The 24,555-nt window shown below is 46.1% G+C and overlaps 1 protein-coding gene and 1 pseudogene across 1 annotated transcript in view; both read right to left on the reverse strand.

The window, feature by feature from the left end:
* Positions 1-24,555, reverse strand: part of GLRA3 (glycine receptor alpha 3) — a 113,393-nt gene that overhangs the window by 82,001 nt on the left and 6,837 nt on the right. The window lies entirely within an intron of this gene.
* On the reverse strand, positions 7,172-7,288 carry LOC136656730 (5S ribosomal RNA; annotated as a pseudogene).

A 24,555-nucleotide genomic window follows, 5' to 3' on the forward strand; every position in this document is an offset into this window, starting at 1 on the left:
GAAAATGGCTGCCACTGCATCCTGCACATCCAAAGCAGCTGCCGGCAGCACCTTGGGAGAAGGGGACTTTTGTCTTCTTCCCCTGGTAAGCGCAGTAACCCTGCAGTGGGGCTACTTGATTCACCTGTGGTGATAAGGTAAAAGCCTCCATGTTGGGTAGCGAGCCCAACACAGAGGCTTTTTAGCTCCACTGGTCCCGCCTCCCTCCCTCCCTGCTCCCTCCCCCGGCAAGCCTCCCCCGCCCTCTCCCCGCCTCTTGCCTCCCCATCACACCTCCTCCCCACCCTATCCCCGCCCTCCACCCAACTTCCCCCCCCGGAATGCCTCCTCCTCGCCTCCCCCCACACCCCCTCTTACCTCTCCACTGCTCCGCGGTCCATGCAACTGCTGAGCTGCGGAGGCCGGGCACCTGCCCGCACCAGCCTAGCACCGGCCAGCATTAGGGCTAGCAAACGTGCCTTATGGCATGTTTGTGACAGTGCTTGCTGGCGGTAAGCTGACTTGCAGAGCTCAGGATTGGGCTCTCAGTCAGAGACTGTGCTTAGTTCATCAATTTCAGGGCAATCAAAATTAGAAGTGGCATAAAAACAAAGCACTTGGGAAAAACCTTCATTTTAATACTTGCCACTCCTGCAACCAAGAAATACCCATTTTGAACTATATCTTCATAGCTATCTTCTCTTTTGTTCAGCCTACTGTAGTACTAGATTAGAAAGATCCGCAGAAAAGTTTTATCTCTAAATTCCACATTCCCTTTGATTTATATATTGCAAAATATGATATTTATCCCTAAATATTGTATTCCATCATGACCCTCTCTTATCTTCCAACTGATTCTTTATGTGTTTCTCAACATCAACCAGCTTTTGTTCTCATTTTAACAAATTGATTTTGCATCTTGATACTCAACTAATGGATTCTAAACAGTTTAGTAAGAGCTCAATCCTGAGCACAATCTGGACTGGTGCAAATCCTTTGTGCCAGCCCACTACTATTACAAACATGTCTTAAAGCATGTTTGCACCTCCTCCTGCATTGGCTGGGTTAGAGCAAGGATGTGTGATGGCCCACAGAGGCTGGATACAGCCTCCATGCTGCCCAAAAGAGGTAAGGTTGTGCTGTTTGAGGGCAGCCAAAGCGGGGAGGGCAGGAGAAGGTGGAACAAAGGCATTTTGGGGCAGGAGAAGATGGGCAGAAGGCAGGCTGGTGGGCAGACAAGCCTAAGGAGGTGGGACAGGGGAATGGGACAGGACTCCAGCACTTAGGCCAGATCCCAACTCCCTGTCCCCTGCTGGTTCAGCCCAACCCACGCTGCTCGGATTTTGCCAGGAAAATTGCCGGCGCAAATCCGAGTAGCCCCGTAGGTCTGGCTGTGGTGTGACATGGGGTAAGGGAGGTTCATTCCCCTTACTCCCCTTATTTGCACAATAGCCAGCCCCAGCCCCACACTGGATATAGAGCAGACCAGCTGGTTTGCCTGTTCTAGTGTGGGTAAGGATTGGGTTGCCAAACAGTAACTGATGCCCAGGAGCGTGCAACGTGAATGCTATATCATTGATTAGAACAGGGGTGTCAAACTGATTTCATACAGCTGGCCAAATAGCATTTATGATGCCTGCTGAGGGCCGGAAGTGATGTCATAAAGCAGGAAGTGATGTTAGTAAGTAGGTCATGACCAGAAATAAGGGCTTTTTTCCTCACTTAGGAACTCACTAGCTGCAAATGGCAGAAGAGAAAGTACACAAATATTTTCAAAATATATAGGAGAGCCCAATTATTACACATGCTGCCTTTTCAGCAGGGATAACACAGCTCAGCAGCTAAGAGCAGCTGATTTTATTATAGCTGATGATGGTGCTGGGATAGCCCGAGGGCCAGATAAAGCGCTTCCGGGGACCCCATCCAGCCCGCGGACCATATGTTTGACACCCCTAGATTAAAGCATTGATTTTGTTTATTTTGAATTGGAATCCTGCTTTGTGACAAACTTGTAATGGCATTGTTTCAATAGACAAACTGACAAGGAAACAGGAAAGCAGACATCCTTGCCTCACCTTTCTCCGTAATTTAATACAAGGTGAGAGGCAATTATTTACAATAATTTGAGCAGAGGCGGTAAACAGTATCTTTCCAGCTTCCACACTTACTCCCAAATAGTTTTTCTTTAAAAAATTTCCCTTGCTATCCTGTCAAAAGCTTTCTCAACATCATCAAAGTAAAATAGGGTTCGTTGTGCCTACTGTCTTGGTAGTCTTTATCATATTACTCATTTTTTCTAATATTGCAGGAGAACTGCTGCTCCCCCTAGAAACCTGTTTTGTCATCCTCTCTAAATTTCTCTAGTCCCTCTGTAGATTTTCCCTTACACCCGCATAAACCTCCCACTCCACAATAGGTTTCCTCAGATCTACGCTAGTGGTTTTGCTAGTGCAAGTCTGAGGAGAGAAAGGAGGTGGGGAGGCTGCTGATGGAGGGGATTGGATAAGGCTCCAGTGCATACCATCATCATGGCATCCATCGCTTCCTGTAGCTGTTGCACCCTCTTTCTTGACCAGTTTTGCCCCCTCTCTGCCCCCCAAAATCAAACCTCTGAAAAGCAGGATGCAGACTTTTTCCAATACAAGTGTGGCAAATTTTGGTCAGGAAACAGGAAAAAGATTTTTCTTTAAAAAAAAGTTTTGTTTTTTCTGTACACATTCATGCTGTGTACAGAAAATTAAAAGCTTTTTAATTTTTAGAAAGAATTATATGATTTGGTGAAACACTGTAATTATGCACAATTTGAAGAGGGAAAGCACTCCAAGTGATCTGCTAGACAGAAAATCTTTCTAACTAAGAAAAAAGGGCTATGCTGCACAGAGCTACATATTTTTCTTGGTATTCATCAAAACCTATCCTTTGTTGTCTGACCTCTAAAATACATTCTCAAGGGGCTAAATAACATGGCATTCAGCACCTTCGTAACTCATTCCTCTGAGTCTTTTCTTGTCATTGTTTTGTTGTAAATTACTTCTTGATCTATATATTTCTCTATACATGCCTTTCTGGGAGTCAGGTCCCCTGTATTCAATGGTCTCACTTCCCAGTAACTGTGTTTAGGACACAGTCAAAGTCAAACAAACTGATTAACAGCCCATTCCTAACCTGCTCTGGAACAAGTAGGCCAGATGGCCTGCACTCTATCCAGCAAAGGGTTGGAGGTGACTGTATTGCAACTTGGACAAGGGGATATTTTTCTCCTTACCCCAAGCACTGCCCCAGCCACCACAATGGGGCTATTTGGATCTGCTCTAGCAAAATCGCTGCCGCAGATCCGAGCACCCTGGTGTTAAGCCAGGCTGCTTGGGAGATTAAGATCTGGTCTAATTGCTGGAGCCCACCCCCCTCCCTGGCCTGGCCCACCCCATCCACCATTCTGGCTGCTGCCCGCCCTCCCCCCACTGTGGAAACCCGTGAAACGCACTCCCCCAACCTTCCCCAAACCCCTACGCCGCAAGCAGCCCAACACTGATGCAAACTTACCTTTGCCAGGGTTTGCTCATGTCCTTGTGCCAGCCTCCCCATCTCCCACAGTGGCACAAATGTGCTTCATGGCACCTTTGTGACACCCAGAAGCCGGCACAAAGGACTTGCACAGACTGTTTACAGAAGCCTTGGTGGACATTGGAGGGGGCTACAAGCTTCCAGTACCCTGCAGGAGGCCAGTACACCCCCCCAGTAAGAATCAAGCCCCTTGGTAGTGGTGACACTGCAATTGCTGGTGATGGCACCATCGCTGCCCCCTCCCTGCCCATGCAAACACTCACCTAGTTCTCAGCTACCTTGTAGGGGTTTGGGAACCACACTTTTAGACTATTGCAGCCCACTCCAAGTACTTTGGGAGGCAATTAGTGAGATCTTAAAATGAAGCGTAACATTCTTTAAAGTAGAAATAAGTGGCAGGAGAAAAAAGCTCTCTAATGAAGAAATTTGATTTAGTTTTGATTGGATTGATCCAATCCAAATTGATGGGATTTTGATCCAATCCTAACAAGCTTCTGTGCTCTCGGAACTCAAAATCTGCCTTTCTAGATGCACTGTCATGTGCAACTGAACCACCATTAGAAATGGCTCATGGTGGTGGCTGTGTGACAGTGGTGATCCCAGATGCCCTGGCACTAGTAAGTTGGTACAAGGGGTGGGTAGAATGGGGCAGGGTCCAGCGCAGAGAGGAAGTGTGTCGAGGGTGGGAAGGGGTAGTTATTGGTGGCAGCAGCTCTTCCAATATCCTATGCCCCTTTCCACCCTTGATCCACCTTCCTGGGGTTGCCTTGCAGGTGCACCAGCCTAAGAGCAAGCACATGGCCATATTGAACTATTGGGGAAGCAGAGGCTTACTCTGAGGTAAGAGAATGAAAGTTCCCTTACTTCAATGAGGCTTCTGTGACTGCCCCCCATTAGCACAGCTGCAGTGGTGCATGGGGGGTTTGGGATTGGGCTGTAAGTTGTATAGGCTTAGAGATGTCAGGCTAGTGGGAGTCATAATGAGCTCTTTCACATCAAAATTACTATGATACTACTGTTTATAATTGTTCAGAAGGATTTGTAAGTCTTTCTAAGAATGTTTCCAATAGGAAGACAATGTGACTGACTCATTATTCCTTATGCTGTTGTATTATCTGTTGGTTTTAATGGGTAATGTTTGTTGGTTGTCACTGGTAGTGCAACCCTAAGCACTTGGAAGTTTACTTGGAAGTAAGTCCCTCTGAGTTCACTTGAGTTTGCTTTCAGGTAAGAACAGGGTGGATCTAAAGTTCATTTGTAGAAGTTCCTTCCACGAACGCAAATGTTCTTAAAAGGGATGAACTTCCCAAAGCGCATGGAAAGGGATACAGTGGTATTCAGCCCCCTTTCTTGTGCTGAAAGCCTACCAAACTAAATGATGTTTGAAAAAGAAATCAGTAGCATAATTAGTTGACTGAAGAATTGGTGGAAATAATTTGGCAGTATTTTTACATTAGCCCATTTCTGCCCAGCCCACAGGTGTACACATTTGATCCCTGTTGCATATATGCAACATGGGGCAAAAAAGGTCTGTGGCTATTCAAGGTGAAATAAAAATGAGTAATGCTTATGATTTGGAATCATGTTTGACTAAAGGAGCTCACTTACACTTTGACAGTGTCCCACAGAGATTAGAATACCTGGAGTTCACCTGGAGTTCAACACCTGAAGCATTCGGGAGGGGAGGATGCATGGTGGGGGATTTAGTGGGGTGGATCCTGAGCCCCAGGGCCGACCTCACAGCCCAACAGGGGAGTCCTCGATTCTGCACCAGCTTGAGAGCCACCACAGAATTGAGTAGCCAGGGGAAGGGGATGAAAGCTCCGTTCCCCTAAGGAACCATTGTCCGGCATGTGCAGGACAGCATGACTGTGGGAGCTGCATGTCCTGGGCAGGATTGGGTGAAAGAAAGAAAGAAAGAAAGAAAGAAAGAAAGAAAGAAAGAAAGAAAGAAAGAAAGAAAGAAAGAAAGAAAGAAAGAAAGAAAGAAAGAAAGAAAGAAAGAAAGAAAGAAAGAAATAATTCCCCTTCTTCTGGGAAATGTATGAGAGCTGGAAAATACATATACCTAGGTAGAAATCTAGATCTGTTATATGCTGAAGAGGCAAAATATCTAGGTTATTCTCATGCAGGTTTGACTTTTATAGGCTTATTCATAATGACTACTCATCATATTTGTCCTGTTTGACCCCTAAAAGTTTTGCTGAAAGAAATGGTGAGACAAAGCAATTTACAAAATCTTTTTATCCAGCTATAATTGAGATGGCCATAGATGCAATAAAATTTACTGTCCAAGAATTGCATGCAGTAGTACTTCTTATGTGAACACGTCAAAATATTTACGAATAAGCAAAGATATTGTAGAATAGATATTAAGTTATAGGACGGTGGAGGATAGCCTGGGGAAATCATTTCTCTATAAACATTAATTGAAACAAGCATCTCTCTCGAAAGATAGTAAAAACTGGTAATAACTGGTGTTTGGATAAAATGAATTTGTGCCATAATCGTTGATAGGAGCATGTAGCTACAATGTTAGGGGAATGATGCAGTTCCATACAGTTCTCTGCATACTAATTATAGAAGAGGCATGAGAATCATTTGGGTAATCAGATGTTTTGCATACATGGAAATGCTACTTAGGGTGCAATCCAGGCTCACCCTTGGGCTGGTGGAAGTCCCTTGCACTGGCCCAGGAATTCCACAAATGTGCATAAGGGAGAAGGCTGAGCCAGCGCCACCCAGACCTGGTGAGGAAGTGCCGGCCGAGGAAGGCACAACCAGGGGGTTTGGGGCAGGGGGAGGGCAGGCAGCATGCACTACGGTGGGTGGGACAGCCTAGGGACGGGGGAGTGGGCCCAGGTTCTAGCACTTAGGCCAGATCCTAATCCCCGGCCCAGGCCAGAGCAGCCTTACATCGGCTGCTTGGATTTGCACCAGTAATTTTGCTTGCACAAATCTGAATAGTCCCATAGGGCTGATTGTGGCATGACTTGGGGTAAGGGGACATAAGTCCCCTTACTCCGAGTTGTGTTCTTGCCTGTCCCTAACCTGTGCTGGATACATATGTTTTCCTTGATGTAATGCTAGATGACCAACAGAGTCAGCCTGATCCAACCATGTTTGTGAACATGATTTCTCCAAATGTGCCACTGGTGTTTTTTTGTTTTTTTTTTGGGGGGGGGGATGCTTCTTCAGGCGCCAGGATGCCCATGTCAAGCAGCTTCTCCCCCTCAGCTTCTGAGCCATTTGGGAAGTGCAAAGTGGAGAAGAAGCCACAGCTAGCTCAGAAGAAGAGGGGAGGGGCCACTTTACATGGGCATCTGGTGCCTGAATAAACTTTTTGTCCCGTCCCCCTGGAACACCAATGAAATGGGCATACATAGTTCTTTCTCTCATAAAGATTTTGCAGTCACATTCAGACAGCTCCGGATGTACAGAAGAATATTGCATGGAAATCTCACACTTGCCTAAAGTGGATAAAGAAGACTTCACAGCACAACAGGGCCCTGTAGCAGTGCAAATAATTTTGGAAAGTTAGACTGCTACCTGCCAATAACTCCAATTTAGAGCTTGGCTTTTTCCTCTTTTTGGTTGGCAACCTTCAGTCTCGAAAGACTATGGTATAAGCCTACAGCACCTAGTATTCCCAGGTGGTCTCCCATCCAAGTACTAACCAGGCCTGACCCTGCTTAGCTTCCGAGATCAGACGAGACTGGGCATGTGCAGGGTAACAGTTGCTGTCTCCTCTTTTTAAAAGCATTTATTTTGTCTTTAGGCTTGGTATTTTACAGAGAATGACACTGGATCTTTTAATATGAGATTAAAGTAATTTTTAATGTATGTGCTCAACTTAATGCTTGTGTTCAACACGACTATCATGTCATTCATTATAATAATGACAGCTACTAACATGAGCACTATGGTCGTTTAAGTATCAGACACATATACATGAAAATGTCAAATTATAGGGACGTTTAATGATTTTGCAGCATTTCATCTTTTTTTTCTTCAAAATCTGATATTCACAACCTCACGATGGGAATCTCATGGAGTATGAATGCACCACATTGATGATGCCTCCTGTGTCATCCTGAAGTTGCTCTCATTAACTATATTTTATGAAATGTTCAAAGAGAAAAGGGATGAGTATACATGTGAGTTGTCTCCTTCAGTGTTGCCACTGCAAGCCCAGAAAAAGATAATTGACAGCTACCTATTGACAGCTGGACTTTCAGAAGGCGTTTGACACAGTTCCTCACCAAAGGCTACTGAAAAAACTCCACAGTCAGGGAATTAGAGGACAGGTCCTCTCGTGAATTGAGAACTGGTTGGAGGCCAGGAAGCAGAGAGTGGGTGTCAATGGGCAATTTTCACAATGGAGAGAGGTGAAAAGCGGTGTGCCCCAAGGATCTGTCCTGGGATCGGTGCTTTTCAACCTCTTCATAAATGACCTGGAGACAGGGTTGAGCAGTGAAGTGGCTAAGTTTGCAGATGACACCAAACTTTTCCGAGTGGTGAAGACCAGAAGTGATTGTGAGGAGCTCCTGAAGGATCTCTCCAGACTAGCAGAATGGGCAGCAAAATGGCAGATGCGCTTCAATGTCAGTAAGTGAAAAGTCATGCACATTGGGGCAAAAAATCAAAACTTTAGATATAGGCTGATGGGTTCTGAGCTGTCTGTGACAGATCAGGAGAGAGATCTTGGGGTGGTGGTGGACAGGTCGATGAAAGTGTCGACCCAATGTGTGGCGGCAGTGAAGAAGGCCAATTCTATGCTTGGGATCATTAGGAAGGGTATTGAGAACAAAACGGCTAGTATTATAATGCCGTTGTACAAATCTATGGTAAGGCCACACTTGGAGTATTGTGTCCAGTTCTGGTCACCGCATCTCAAAAAAGACATAGTTGAACTGGAGAAGGTGCAAAAGAGAGCGACTAAGATGATTACGAGGAAAGGCTACGGTGTTTGGGCCTCTTCAGCCTAGAAAAGAGACACCTGAGGGGGGACATGATTGAGACATACAAAATTATGCAGGGAATGGACAGAGTGGATAGGGAGATGCTCTTTACACTCTCACATAATACCAGAACCAGGGGACATCCACTAAAATTGAGTGTTGGGCGGGTTAGGACAGACAAAAGAAAATATTTCTTTACTCAGTGTGTGGTCGGTCTATGGAACTCCTTGCCACAGGATGTGGTGCTGGCGTCTAGCCTAGATGCCTTTAAAAGGGGATTGGACGAGTTTCTGGAGGAAAAATCCATTACAGGGTACAAGCCATGATGTGTATGCGCAACCTCCTGATTTTAGAAATGGGTTAAGTCAGAATGCCAGGTGTAGGGGAGGGCACCAGGATGAGGTCTCTTGTTATCTGGTGTGCTCCCTGGGGCATTTGGTGGGCCGCTGTGAGATACAGGAAGCTGAACTAGATGGGCCTATGGCCTGATCCAGTGGGGCTGTTCTTATGTTCTTATGTTCTTACCTAACTCCCTGCACAGTGATGCAGCAATTGAAACTTGTCATCCTCTGTATCCTGCAGGGGAGTTTTGGCATCTGGAGGGCAACTTGGGAAATGGGAATATTTGTTCCCTTCCTCCAGGGTAAGTGTACTCAGACCTGCACCAGTCATATCACTGGCACAAGTCTGCATTGACCACAGAAGGTGGATCAGGCCCAGGAAGGGGCTCTGCTGCCGAACCTGCCCCCTTCCCAGGTTCTACCTGCCCTCCTCCCAATCCTGTCACCTCCTCATTCAGCCCACCCCCAGCCCCATTCCACCCCTCCCCACCTCCCTCCCAACCCCTATGCAGACTTTCTGTCGGCGCCGGGCGGTCTCCATCATAGCACAGATCTGGCTGCTTGCTGCTTTGTCATGTTTGCGAAAGCCATGTTTACACAGCCGGAATGCTTGCTCCAGCAGTGCAATTAGCCCATAGGATTGAGATGCAAGTGTCTAGAAATAAGGTCACCTAACAGAATGCCAAATTTCTCTCTCAGTTCATTCTTGGAGGGTCAGTCGGAGCCCCAAAAAGGAAGCCTAAGTGGACACCTGCCTTCATACCTTCTCCTTTTGGCATCCTGTATCTCCACTTCTGCAACACTCTTGAGCCTCATTTCAGAAGGAATCACCTTTTGACAATTAATGGTAATGAGTCTCAAAATAAACCTGCCATGATGACATGAGCCACGATAGACAGCTACAGTGACTCCTGTTACTTTAAGTATGGAATGTGTCCCTTCTCCCTCACAGAGGCCATAGAAACACTAATAGCACCGGGAAGGGGGGGGGAGACTAGGAGGAGGATTTTATAATCATTTTGTGACTTTTATTATTATATTTTATTATTTTTATGTATTGATTTTACTTTGCTTTTGGTATTTTAATGTTTTCATATCTGCTGGAAACTGTCCTGGGGTGGAAAGGGCAGAGTAGGAATCTCTTAAATACATGAATAATCATTTCACTTAATTCACGTTGGGACCTGTCTTTCAGAGCAATGAAGCAAAGAAGCCAGAGGCCCAGGCGTGTCCAGAATACTGTAGTCCGTCCCTTTTTTTCTAGCAACAGCTCCTCATGCCAGCTGGAAGCCTCTTCTGAAGCTCTTTGCATTGGGAAGGTACTGGCCAGGTAGCTCAGGAGGATATTTCCGGAAAGGGAAGCTCAGAAATCCTAGCAGCCATGTTAATCTTTGTTGCATTGAACTATGGATCAGAGCCATATCAGAGCTTTGAAGCATATCAAGTCATCTTTAAAAATTGTGCCTCTGAGCAGATGCAGAGTGCTTCCATATCTTCCAAGGGATAAACTATGAAGAGCCCCATGTCCTCTGGGGTCAGAAACTGAATTTCCAGATTAAAGGGTATGGTTTCTAGGCTACTTGGATCACCTCTCTAAGAAATTAATGACTATGATGTAGTTAACTGTATTAGAAATTTTATTGTTTCCCTTCCCACAAAACAAACATTTTTTTCTTTATTTATCCTAGCAAATTGCTGCTTCTAGAATTCAATTTCTGTTTCCAAGGGAGCCAGGCAGCTGGTTTCCTAGTCACAAAACTGTGAGTTTTACTGTCCCCTAAAGGATCTCTCTCTCTCTCTCTCTCTCTCTCTCTCTCTCTCTCTGTCTCTGTCTCTCTCTCTCCTGATGCCTACAGCATGCAAATCCCCTTTCCCCCTCTGTACGACTCATGATAGTACAGCAGTAAAAATTTAATGATCCTAACACAGGAGGACAAAAGTAAAGCTGTTTTCAATGGATGCTTTGCTGTAGAACCAGCATGGTGCCTCTGACTTCAAATCTTAGAGTAGTTCTTCATTTTGCAGATTCACACCCAAAAAGCCCGGTTCAGACTGGTTCCTATTGTACCGTGGGCCCGATCCTATCCAACGTTCCAGCGCTGATGCAGCTGCAATGCAGCCCCAAGGTAAGGGAACAAACATGCCCTTTCCTTGAGGAGGCCTCCAGGACTGCCCCCTCCCCCACCGCATGATGCAGAACACACCCCATTGGCATGGCTGCATCAGTGCTGGATAGGGTTGGCCCTTGTTCCACAACCTGAGAAAGTGATGCTTCAGCATAAGCCTCCTTGAAGTGGATGAAAGCTGCTTAACAAATTGCACTTATTTGAAGGCACAGAACGCATTTTGGGATTGAAGTAGCTTCTCCTCCTGAAACATTTCCCCCTGATCTACTATGAAGATGATTATTTTAGGAACATAGAAAGCTGTCTAACACTGAGTCAAACAATTGGTCCATCTAGCTTAGTAGTGTCAACACTGACTCACAGCAACTCTCCAGCGTTTCACACAGCATTTTTTCCTCTGCCCTACCTGGAGATGCCAGAGATTGAACCTAAGATCTTCTGCATGCCAAGGAGATTCTTAAGTGTATGGTGCTTTCAATTTTTGTTTTGTTTCATTTTGGCAATTTATGTTAAATGGACTGATAGTTTAAAAAAATTCTAAAAGGCAGAGATGGGCAAATCCAACACAACTTGACTTGAGTTGAGTCACGAGTCTCCGCTCCCCTGTGACCTGAGTCAAAAACAAGTCCTAATGGAGCACTTCCTGAGTTGCATGGAGCGTTTTCGCAACTCAAAAAGAGTTGAGTCATTAGTCTTTTTGATATACATGTCAGGCACAGAAAAAAAAAACAGAGCTGATGCTGGAGTGTGTGTTCTGGAGTTCTCTTTAACTGCTCCCCTGCTGCCCCATTCCATCTGTAAACAGGGCGGGACGATCTGTGAGAGTGGGGACAGAAGTGGCAAGAGGGTCATGTGCAGCAGCTGCAAGGCTTACTAGTATGACCCAATCCTTGGCAGCTGTACTCAGAAGTAGTCCCACTGCAGCCAGTCATTCAGTGGGGCTTCCTCCCCCAAGTAACAACAGAGTATATAGCAGCCATGCGATTAGAAAATGTGATCTCTACAAACCTCCCCCCTGCTTCCCCACCTCCTTTTTCCCTGGGCTTCTCCAGCCAATCCTAAAGCAAAAACCCCCTTGGGCTTCTCCTCCTGTCTTCCCTCATACAAAGAAAAAAACTAGATCACCCATCCTTCCTCCAATGACCATTGGTTCCTTTATAGATGGGAAAGAGAGCTCACTCCAGCCCTCCCACCTGATGCAAAAATTTTTTTTTTAACTCTTCCCTGCCTTCCCTGTTGCTCGCCCGGTCCAAATGATGACCCCCACAAGGCTTTTCATGCCACCCAAACAGTAAGCAAGCACACCTAGACACAGATAGACTTGAGTCTGCATGTGTGGGGACCAAGTGCCAAGTCAGAGGCCCTTGAATCGAGTGTTTTGCCAAATGTTCCATGTGCAGGACTCAAGTGAACATGAGTCAGCAAAAAATGCTGATTTTCACAACTTGGAGTCGAGTTACCTGACTCGAGTGCCCATCCCTGCTAAAAGGGACATAACACTCAATGTCTTTCATTTAGGTAAAAACAGACATCATTGAGAAGGAAACACCATTCTCAGTGTACTGCTTTGCAGGAAGACAGGAAAGTGTAGTCTTCTAACAGACATTATTTAAAGTAAGGCATGTAATACATTAAGGAACGATCATGCTTAGTGTTGGTCTCAACTTCTGGGAGGCCCTAGAGAAAGGGAGGGGTCTCTAATGGTACAATTACTCCACTGGAAATACAACATGCACCAGCTTATCTGCCCCCTTCATGGTGAGCCATAATGGGAAGAGCCATAACTAGGGCAGAGGGGCATCTACCTCGGTGCTATTTCAAGCAGGGGCACATGACTGCCCCAGGCTGTGCCCTATTTATGGAGGAGGTGCTGGTGGCTTTGTGTACCCTGTTTCTTCTGTGGACGCTCCCAGCCTCCACAGGAGAGGAATGGGGCAGGCAAAGCTGCCAAAGCAAACACCCCCTTCCCCAGGGAGAACCCGGAAGTGATCACATGGTATCCAATCATGTGACATTGTGATGTCACTGTCCTGGGTGCCAAGGCAGTGCATTTTGGCTCTGGTGTTGGGGAACTGGGCAGTGGATGGGTGGCAGGACTTGCTTCTATCATTGTATTTATGGGTGCTACAACAAAGAAGACTTGCAACCACTGCTGCCATCTGCTACCTGCCTCTTAGTACCCACTGGCTACTGGATCACTTGTTGCTTTAATGGTGGGGAGCAGCAGCAAGGATTTTTAAAATGGTCATGATGATGATGATGAAGAAGGAGGAGGAGGAGGTGTGCTTCTTCTGCAGTGCTGTCTAGTAAGCCAGCCAGGGGACTTGAATCCAAAGGACAATCAACTTCCTTTCCCTCACACAGTTTAACAATGACTGGATGCCCCAGTCTCCAACAGAGTGCCAAGGAATAGGACACCCAGGAATTGTGAGCAAAGGGTCAGCTACCAGGAGGGTGGAGGAAGGAGCTGTGATTGGGAACACCTGTGTCTGGTCTCGGGACTGACGAGGGGCTGCTTTCTCCCTGCAGGTAACCTGCTTAAGCCTCTGGCTCATGCCAAGAAGACCAAGGCTCCCTTCCTGGCTGACGAACTGAAGCAGTGGTCGGATTATTCCTCCCCTTCTGTTTAAGGCAGGGGAGAGAGGAGCAACTGAAATCTTTAGGGCAGCACAGTCTTTTTTGCAGCAGAGGATTGGCCTGTGAGACACCCAGTGCTAGGCTTGCCTTGTTTTTATCTTTTTGTAAGCAGTCCTGCTGAGTGTCTCTCTCTGTATAGGCCAGTCTCAGAAGGTGGGCCTTGCCACATGTGTTTCTTTTTAGGAGGGAGCTCAGGGGAGGGGAGGGGTGCCACTATCAAGAGAGTGACGGGCCAAGGGAGATGGCGGTGGGTGTTGGACAGGCCGTTACAGGAGAAGGAGAGTTCATCATAGGCAGATCATCTCTCCTTCTAGTCCTTCCCCCAATTCTCGGATGCCTGGTGGTCTTGGTGGTGAGTCCCTGGATCTGAAGCTGCTGCTTTTGAATGCCAGGTCGGTGAATAACAAAACCTGCATTATCCGGGATTTAATCCTGGATGAGAAAGCCGACCTGGTATGTATTACGGAGACCTGGTTGGACATGGCAGGAGGAGTTAGTCTCTCTGAACTTTGTCCTCCAGATTTCCAGGTGTTTCAGCAGCCAAGATTGCAGGGACGGGGAGGGGGAGTTGCAATGGTCTATCGTGAGTCCATCTCCCTTACCAGGTGCCCTCTCCAGCAGTTTGCTGGGTTCGAGTGCCTGCATGTTGTGTTGAGAGGACCGGACAGGATTGGGATTCTGTTGGTGTACCGCCCACCCTGCTGCCCAACAGTCTCCCTGCCTGAGCTGACTGGGGTGATCTCGGGGGTGGCATTGCAGGCCCCCCGCCTATTAGTGCTGGGGGACTTCAATGTGCATGCTGAGGCCCCTGCGTCAGGTGCAGCTCAGGATTTCATGGCCGCCATGACAACCATGGGCCTGTCCCAGAAGATCTTGGCCCCAACACATATTATTATTATTATTATTAACAGTATTTATATACCGCTTTTCATCTAAAAGTTCACAAAGCGGTTTACAGAGAAAAATCAAATAACTAAATGGCTCCCTGTCCCAAAAGGGCTCACAATCTAAAAGATACAAAATGAATACCAGCAGACAGCCACTAGAACAGACAGTGCTGGGGTGAGGTGGGCCAAGGACATGTGCTGCAGGACATGTGCTGGACCTGGTGTTTACAGCTGGGCACGGGGGCAGTGATCTGGATGTAGAGGAGATCAAGATCACTCCATTGTCATGGACAGATCACTTCCTGGTAAGGTTTAGGCTTGTTGTGACTTCCTACCTCCGCAGAGGCAGGGGACCGTTTTCTATGGTCCGCCCCCGGAGGCAAATGGATCCTGAAGGTTTCCTGAGGGCTCTGGGGGATTTCCCCACTGCCAAGACTGGCGTCTCATCTGAGGCCCTGGTTGACCTCTGGAATGGGGAAATGACCAGGGCAGTGGATGAGATTGCTCCGGAGCGACCTCTGCCACGTCGCAGACTCGGAGCGGCTCCTTGGTTCACTGAGGAGCTGCGAATGATGAAGCGGCGGGGCAGGCGTCTAGAGCGATGGTGGCAGAAAACTCGGGATGAATCCGATTGGATACGGAGTAGAGCTCATTACAGAGCCTATTCCGTGGCGGTGGTAGCAGCGAAGAGATCATTCTTCTCTGCTACCATTGCGTCTGCTGACAACCATCCAGCAGAGCTGTTCCGTGTGGTGCGGGGCCTCCTCCATCAGGCCCCCCCAGTAGACCAGGAGGAATACACGGTCAGCCGCTGTGACGTGTTTGCGCAACATTTTGCAGATAAAATCGATTGTATTCATCACAACTTGGATGCCACATTGACAGTGTCTGACGATGTCCCCTTGGCAACTGCTTGTCCTGTGTTGTGGGATTCTTTTCAGCTTGTACAGCCTGAGGATGTGGACAGACTCCTTTGGAGTGTGAGGCCATCTGCCTGCCTGCTCAACCCTTGCCCAGCTTGGTTGATAAGAGCTGCCCAGGTTGGGCTGGCTGAGTGGACAGGGAGGGTGGTCAACTCTTCCTTGATGGAGGGGACATTACCACCCGCTTTGAAACGGGCAGTGGTTCACCCCCTCCTGAAGAAGCCCTCCCTGGATTCCACTGTGTTGGATAACTACCGGCCAGTCTCCAACATCCCGTTTCTGGGCAAGGTAATTGAGCGGGTGGTGGTGTCCCAACTCCAGAGGGTCTTGGATGAAGCGGATTATCTGGATCCTTTTCAATCTGGCTTCTGGAAACCGCCTTGGTCGCCTTGGTGGATGACCTACGCCGGGGACTGGACAGGGGGAGTGCGTCCCTGTTGGTCCTGCTGGACCTCTCAGCGGCTTTTGATACCATCGACCATGGTATTCTTCTGGGCCGATTGGCCGAGTTGGGAGCTGGAGGCACTGTTTTGCGGTGATTCCGCTCCTACTTGGAGGGTCGGTCCCAGATGGTGGTGCTGGGGGATGCCTGTTCGACACCCTGGCCCTTGAGATGTGGGGTGCCACAGGGCTCAATTCTGTCCCCCATGCTATTTAACATCTACATGAAACCGCTGGGAGAGGTCATCTGGGGCTTTGGAGTGGGGTGCCATCAATATGCCGATTGATGCCGATTGAATATATCTCTCCTTTTCTCCAGACTCCAGGGTGGCGGTTGAGGGCCTGGAGTGCTATCTGGAGGCAGTGAGGATCTGGATGGGGGCTAACAAGCTGAAATTAAATCCGGATAAGACAGAGGCTCTCCTGGTTCGGAAATCCTCGATGCAGGTGCTGGACTATCGGCTTGCGCTGAATGGGGTTGCACTCCCTCTGAAGGAGCAGGTCCGCAGCTTGGGGGTCCACCTGGACTTGCAGCTGCTCCTGGATTCCCAGGTGGCGGCTGTGGCTAGGGGGGCCTTCGCTCAGCTTCGGCTGGTGCGCCAGCTGCGGCCGTACTTGGATCGTGCAGACCTGGCCACAGTGATCCATGCCTTGGTGACATCGAAATTAGATTACTGTAACGTGCTCTTGAAGACGGTTCGGAAACTGCAACTAGTGCAGAATGCGGTGGCCCGTGTGGTTACTGGAGGTAGGCGGTTCGACTCTGTCAGTCCGCTTCTCCAGCGGCTGCATTGGCTGCCCATTCGTTTCCGGGCCCAATTCAAGGTGTTGGTATTGACCTTTAAAGCCCTATACTGCTCTGGACCAGGATATCTTAGAGATCGCCTACTCCCGTACAATCCGGCTCGTCCTCTCAGGTCATCAGAGAAGGCCTTTTTACAAGTGCCACCGCCTAGGGAGGTACGTGGGGCGGCTGCAAGAAATAGGGCCTTCTCAGTAGTGGCACCAACGCTATGGAACTCCCTTCCCCTTGACTTAAGAATGGCTCCCTCTCTTGAGACCTTTCAGCGAGGCCTGAAGACCCTTCTGTTTAAACAAGCCTTCTGAGTTCTCGGCCTTTTAACATCTTTTTAACATCTTTTAATATTTTTACAGGCCTGATTCTTTTATGACTTGCTGCTGCTCTATGCTCTTTTTACCTAGTTTTTATTCTGACTGCTGTTTTTTTATGATGTGTTAATATGTTTTTATTTGTTTTTAAATTATGTTTTTAATATGTTGTAAGCCGCCTTGAGTCCCTTCGGGGAGAAAGGCGGGGTAAAAATAAAGTTGTTGTTGTTGTTGTTGTTGTTGTTGTTGTTGTTGTTGTTGTTGTTGTTGTTATTATTATTATTATTATTATTATTATTATTATTATTATTATTATTATTATTATTATTATTATTATTAATTGTTCCAGTGGCACTGTGGGGAATAAAAAGGCAGTTTGCTGCTTCCCCATCACAATTTATTATTTGTGTTCCCCTATACAGCCCAAACTGTGTTGTTTTTTCCTCCTCCTGCACAATTCAAGGGTCTTTGTAGTTCATCTAACAATGCTGGACAATGATCTAGGAGTTACAGGTTCATCTCTCATTTATCTTGCTATCCTTGGTGTCCTTGATAAGTCATCATATTTCAGCCCCAGTTCCTCACCTATAAAATTAAAATGACACATCCTGCTAAATTTTATGAGATAAAAATCATGAAAGAGTTTGAAAAAAAAAACCACTTTATAAACCATGTATACAATAGACACACTGACAGAATTGATGATGTTTTTGTACTCCATGGATCTCAATGGGAAAGATAAGTGAATGTATGTTTCATGCTGCATCTTTCACACATTATACATGCATCTTTTGCACTGGAATAAGTGAGATTTACTTATGTTTAACTTCTAATGAAAGTACTTATGTTTAACTGCATTGTGCCTACATGTAGCCCTTGTTCTGTGCAGGTATCTAGGCCTTCCTGCACTGTTGTGCGCACAGGATAGTCTGAATGATGTGTGGCTTTTTTAGAGGTCAGTACAAAAAGTTCATCAAACCGTTCATTGGGTGAAAAACAGGCAAAGTCTGGGTCTAGCCTCAGGTTGCTTAAAACATGTTGATCTCTTAGGATGGGGGTCAGCAATTTATGGAGCTTGACCTGGGAAGCAAGCCTCCCAAGACAAGCTCTGCACAGCTGCTTCTGGGAGCCCCAAAACCCAGAAGTTGGCAAAGACATGATGATGTCATTGCCAAATGTCCAGCCTCTTTGCCAGAAAGGTTGCAGGCCCCTATCTTAGGATGACACTTAATGTTATTGAAATAGTTGATCACCACATGCTCAACAATTTTGTGGTCCAGGGACCGCTGCATAAGTTTGAACATTTATTTATTCAACTGTGACTAACCTCTGTACAGTCTTTCTGGTTAGAAACAGTGAGCCAGGGATTTAAATTAGTCTTGAGCCTTTTTTTTAACCTTGACATTTTTGAATTTTTTTTTTTGCCTCAAGGAACATATTTCCCAGCTACGTGCAAAGTAGTTAGCTTCACTTAATCTGTGAGGGCTTAGAAATACTAATTTGCTTAAGTGTATATGCCAGGGTAAAGGTTCTTTTTTTTTTTCCTTCTCAAAATGACATTTAATTATTCATAATATGCACTGTGAGACAACCGTACAATTATCAAACATGCACAGCATGTAACCCCTGTATGAATTTTATAATTAAAGTAGTCAGATGGATACAGCCAATAGCAGAATCCAAAGTCATGTAGTTCAGTCTGTAGACATAAGCCCTTTACAGTCATTCAAATTGTTCATTCAGTGGAAGGATTTCGTTCCCAGACAGGGTTCCTGTTCATGTGGACAAGATCCTCCACAGTGCAGCTATAAGGGCATTCTACAAATGAATTTAGGGGGAGGGGAGAAGGTTGTTGAGCTGCCTCTGTGTGCCATCATGGAGAGTACTACTTGAGCAACTGAAAATATCTATAGCAGTGGTTCTCACACATTTAGCACCAGGACCCACTTTTTAGAATGAGAATCTGTCAGGACCCACTGGAAGTGATGGCATGACTGGAAGTGACATCATCAAGCATCATCATCATGAAAATTTTTAACAATCCTAGGCGAAAATCCTACCGTCATTTACTCAGGAGTAAGTCCCATATTATCATTATTAAAAGAATATACATAGTAGCCTGCTAAAAGTACAGGTCTGTAACATTTCCCCGAATGCAGTCACATACCATGATAGCATCAAGTCTAGTATATTAAAAATAAAATATTGAAATAAATGGGGACCCACCTGAAATTGGCTCATGACCCACCTACTGGGTCCCGACCCACAGTTTGAGAAACACTGATCTATAGTATCTATCAATAAATATTTTCTACTAAAGCAATGAATACACACAACAATAGTTCTTATTCATAGCTTGACTTGTAACTCAGTTGTCATAGGAAAATCAGACTTGTGTCAGAGAGGGGGCATTCTTGTGGCTTGACTACAGCAGTGATGTCAAACATAAGACCTGTGAGCCAGATGTGGCCCACGGAAGCTCTTCATCTGACCAGTGAAAACTCTTCCTGATGCAGCTGCAGAGATCTGCATGGCTAAGATTTGGAGGTCTCCAATGCTGTTCTGAGATCTTGCAAGATTTTGGAACCCATTATCTCTAGGAAGCATGATTACGGTTGTTTTCTTTACAGAAAAACAATTTTTGAAAAAGAAATAAGAACAAATATTGTAACCACACCATCTTTCAATGGTCCAATTAAGGGACAATTGATAAAACTTCAAGAAACATCTTCGAACACATGCAATAGAAAGATACGTACAACATAGTATGTGCTTTCCAATATATTTCCCTAATAGTGGACGTTGCTGCATCAGACATCACAGAGTAGCATTTGCCTTCTCTGAGGCATTATCAAGTTGTTAACTTGTAGTTACTTTATGACTGATCAAGATGTGCATATTTTCTCCTCTGTCATCTGCAGCTAATGAGGTACTTATTTCTTATTTCAGGTCATTTCCTGCTAAATGATGTCAGTTCTGACCCTCAACAGGGGCCATGAATGATATGCCCAAGAAACGGGTTTATTACCCCTGGACTAGAGCAGTTGTTCCCAACCATTAGGAGATTGTGGACCACTGAGGCTAAAGTTGGAGTTGTCGTGGACTACATACAGCCTGCCTATCCCTGCACGCAAATGTATATGGCCTCTGCAGGCTTCAGAAGAACCTCCAGAGGCAAGAGGAGAACAGCTCCCTTCAAGGGCTCCAGGTTGACTCACACCATGGGCTCAGGGATTTGAAAAGATTTGTAATTAGAAAAGATTGTTAGTGATTATTTATAGAGAAGATTTGTGTTTTGCTGCCAGCTGCAGGTAGTCCGTTCTCTGCCCTCTCTGGAGGTCCATGGGGGGCTTCTTGCTCAGTGAGTGAAGAATGAAAACCATTCTTTTTCCTGAGACTTCGTGGACCACTTCTCAGAGTCTTGCGAAGCACTTGTGGTCCCCGAACCATGGGTTGGGAACCAGTGGACTAGAGTGTTAGGGCAGAGCACACGTTTTGCATGCAGACAGTCCCAGGGTCAAACCCTGGCATCTGCAACCAAAGAATCAGGTAGCACCTGATGACAAAGACCTTGCCTGAAAACCTGCAGAGCTGCTGCCCATCCATGTAGGCAGTTTACTGGGCAAGATGCACCACTGGTTTAACTCAGCACAAGGCTGAATAACAATATGAATTTTTCCCCTCTGACCCTGTTTACAGCTCAGTTGGATCTAAAGTACTTTCAGTTCTGCTGAAATCAAAGGGATTTTATACTGACTCAAATCTACATACTCTTGCTTAACTGGTCCGTGGGTTGGACTTTAAGTGACTTACTTCGTACAAATAATTATCTTCAAAGTGACTCACTTCCCTTTGTTGTTCATATCAGTTCTCGGAAGGCATATTAGGAATAGCTGAGAATAGGCAAATGGCTTTAGCACAGCATGAGGTGAGAAATATAAATAGAAATCCAATTGTAATTTTAATTTGGCTGTTGTCTATAAACTACTTTTGCCAAGTGCGAGGATAGTTTTTGTGCCTCTTCATCTATAATACAGTTTAGAAATGTAATAGTACACCTTACTAGAGGAGAAAATGCAAAGGTCATTTCATGTTTCACACAAAATGCACTATTGCCTTCCTAATTTTATTAGAGATAAAAGAGGAAATAAACAAATCAATTACAATAAAGACATGCAGAACCCAATGGCATAGCTAGGGAGGTGCAACGTACTAAGTTTTGCAGAGTGCCTCACTATGGTGTACAAGTGACCCCTCCCCTTTGGAGTTTGCATCAGCCAAGCTCAGAGGAAGGGCAGGTAGCGGGTGTTCCTGGTGCGGGTGGGCGGGAAGAGGGAGGCGGGGCCAGGATCTGGCAGTTATGCCCAATCCTAACCCTGTTCCTGGATGACCCAGGACACTTCTAGGCTGCTTGAATTTGCGCCACCTCCTGAGGTGGCACAGATCTGAGTAGCCCCATCGCGATTGAAGGCTCTTCCCATAATAAGGGGAAGAGTTTCCCCTTGCCCCTGGCTGAGCCTCTGGCTGCCTGAAACTTGTGCTGGATACAGCACAGGCCTGCCGGCCTGCCTGTTCCAGTGCAAGTTAGGATTAGACTGTAAATCTACATCTTTAATTTCTGGTGCCTATGATTGTTGTGATGTCTTCTTGGACTGTGGCTCAGGGGAGCAGTTCACCAGCAACCCAACTACAGCAACCCAGCTGCAAATGTTTGAATTGTTGCAATCTCAATTCAATGGGATATTCGTTGCAGATCACCTGATTTACATGCAGAAGACCCCAGGTTCAATCCTTAGTATTTCCAGATAGGGCAGAGAAAGATACCTGTCTAAAATACTGCAACAATACTGGTTAGATGGATCAATGACTCTGTACAAGGCAATTTCCTATAGTCCTAGTTTATGCAGTCCCTTTTTTATACTGGTTGACTTTGCAATGTCCCCATAGCAAAGGGAGGCTCTGTTTCTCATTCACCTAAATGGATTTGCAATGTCCGTACACAGAGATGTTAAGGTAGTGGCTTGGCACGGTATTGGTGGAGATCATTAGACCGAGGTCCCATTTTGCAGCACTGGCTCTCTTGAGAGAATGCAGAATGGTGTAGACCTCACAATTTTGCTCTCACAGATGGTTCTGCCTTTCCCAGCCTGCACTTCATGTGAATTGGACAGCTTTGTTTCCAGCTTGCTCCCCCTCCCCTAATGTCTGACTTCAGGGAATAGTCTGAGCAGGTGCACAAAGTTTCCTAATGACTCTTACAACTGCTTTTATTAAGTGTTCTTTATAGAAAAAAAAAAATATTCACTACCACTTGAGGAAGGATGTTTGGAATGCGAAGGGGATCCACTTTAGCTCAGTTTCCCTTTCCTCAGTTTTTCAATCATGGATGGATCTTGTGATGCAAATGGCATATGGTGGAAGCCCTCTGTTCCTCATTCTATCCAAATCCTCATGTCCATAAATGAAGTTAGGGAGAGACATTACATCTGGTAACCCTGTACACAAGCGTTAAAGAAGCATTCACACCTGTCCACTTCATTAAAAAGCTGTCTTCCTTCCTTAAATACACATACAGTACATTCAACGACGTTTCCGTTCAAAAGACAACAATTGCTAGAGGTGAGCAGGTTCATCTTCACTCACTTAATATTAAATCAGTAATGAACCAATTTCTTCCTCAGGAAACGAAGGAGTTGGTTCATCTTCTAAGCAAATACGAGCCTCCACTTCAATCCCTGCAACCCCTTCAAAAGCACATTGCATTTGCAATGCATTTTGAAATGAATTCGTATAATTTCAGTGGTACTTGCAAAGGCTACAACTCCCAGCCACCACTGTGCCCTCCTTCCAGATATACTGAGGTCCTAGCAGTATACCAGTTTATAACAATTTGATGGAAGGAACTGAGGAAGGCCTGAGGAAAGTACAGAAGATTCCTCATGCCATGCAACCCGGCAAGAAGGAGAGGAAGGAAGGAAGGAATCCCCCAATTGCTTATTGTCACCACCATCACTGCTGCTAAGTTAAATGTGCATTCAGAGCAGCAATTTCCAGCATTTTTCTTTTCATACCACACTGACCTCTATGGTCTACTCCAGTGATTCTCAAACTGGTGGGTCGCAACCCACCAGTTTGTGTAATGCTTCCCCTGTCCCTTTAAGGCGTGGCGGAAGGGGAGGGAGGCAGCGACACGATCCCCAGGATCACGTCACTAAGGGGGGCAAGGGGGGGTGCTTTGCACTTACTTCAAGAAGGCAGGGCTGCAGGGAGCCCTGTGCAGTGTTTCCCAAGGCTTGGAACATTTGCTAAAATCAAGCACAAAGTACTTGCGTTGTGTAGGAGGTGCTTTGTGTAGGAGGTGTGTTGTGTAGGAGGTTGTGTAGGAACTTACTGAGGGAGTAAAGCTCCCTAAAAGTTTGAGAACCTCTGGTCTACTCTATGGTCTTAGCCTCTTGGGATGTCACTTCCAGCTTCTGGAAGACTCTTCTGGATTGTACAGCTCTATTTCTAGGGCAACTATCTGTAATAAGAAATTGTCCCTCTGTCAACTCTAAGGAGTTCATAATTATGCACCAGGGCTCTCCAGACCCTGTCCCATGGGCTGAATCTGGCACCCTTTCTTTTCCCTTCCTCGCATGAACGGTGCTGTACTTCCCCACTGCCAATCCCCCTCCCCAAACCGAGCTCCAGGTTGCCACTTCTGGATTCTGTTACCCCAGCAGCCACTGCACGCAGATTTCTGGGCAGGTGTGGTGCTTTGGAGCTCAGTTTGGGGTAGATCATCAGCGGGGAAGGATGGCTTCCCAGTGAGTAAGCACTTGTCGCGCCAGGGACACCTTTCCTGTTGCACAGCAGTCTCCAGTTTGGAGACCGCTGTTATAAATAGTTGCCCTAGAAACAGAGCTGCACAACCTGGAAGAGATTTTCAGCAGTTGTCAACTACTATGCTGCAAACTCCTGCGGCACAACTGTAGACCTTTCATGGAACACCTATGTGCCATTGCACACTTGTTGAAAATAGAGGATTTAGAGGGTCAGTGGGAAAGAGACAGACTTTTCTGAGCTCAGAAACGTGTCTTGGGAACAATGAATGTTCATCCATCCTTTGGAAGATTTGTTTTCAAGCTGAGCCCTCATAGTTCATATCCAAATGAACATTGCTGGGAGAACTTTACTGACATTTCTAAAAAAACTCATTTGGAGTCTGCATAAAAGAATATGGAGTGAACCACTGCAAGTGGCTTCAAAAACCTCACTGGGATGCTGTAAAAAGAACGGCAACCCTCTAAGAATGCTCTTTCATATAAGACACACTTCGAGGTCCTTTACTCTTGGACTGTTGTTTTTTGAATGCAGAGATTATGGAGCAGTTGGAGTCTTTCCATAGTCTTTCTTGGCACTTCCACTGAAAGACAGTGATATGCTTTCCAGGAAAAGCCTGTGCCAGGTTCTCAAATCCACTCCAAAGTCAGAAATTAAGGCTTCCGTACAACAGCAGCAGCAAATGCATTCAAAGAATTGCTCTGTTCTTTGGGGGCTGTGTATGCTTCTCAAATGACTGAGTTTAAAATGGGAGATGGAAGTTT

The sequence above is a fragment of the Tiliqua scincoides genome, chromosome 6, assembly GCF_035046505.1.
Source record: "Tiliqua scincoides isolate rTilSci1 chromosome 6, rTilSci1.hap2, whole genome shotgun sequence".
Classification (NCBI taxonomy): Eukaryota; Metazoa; Chordata; class Lepidosauria; order Squamata; family Scincidae; genus Tiliqua; species Tiliqua scincoides.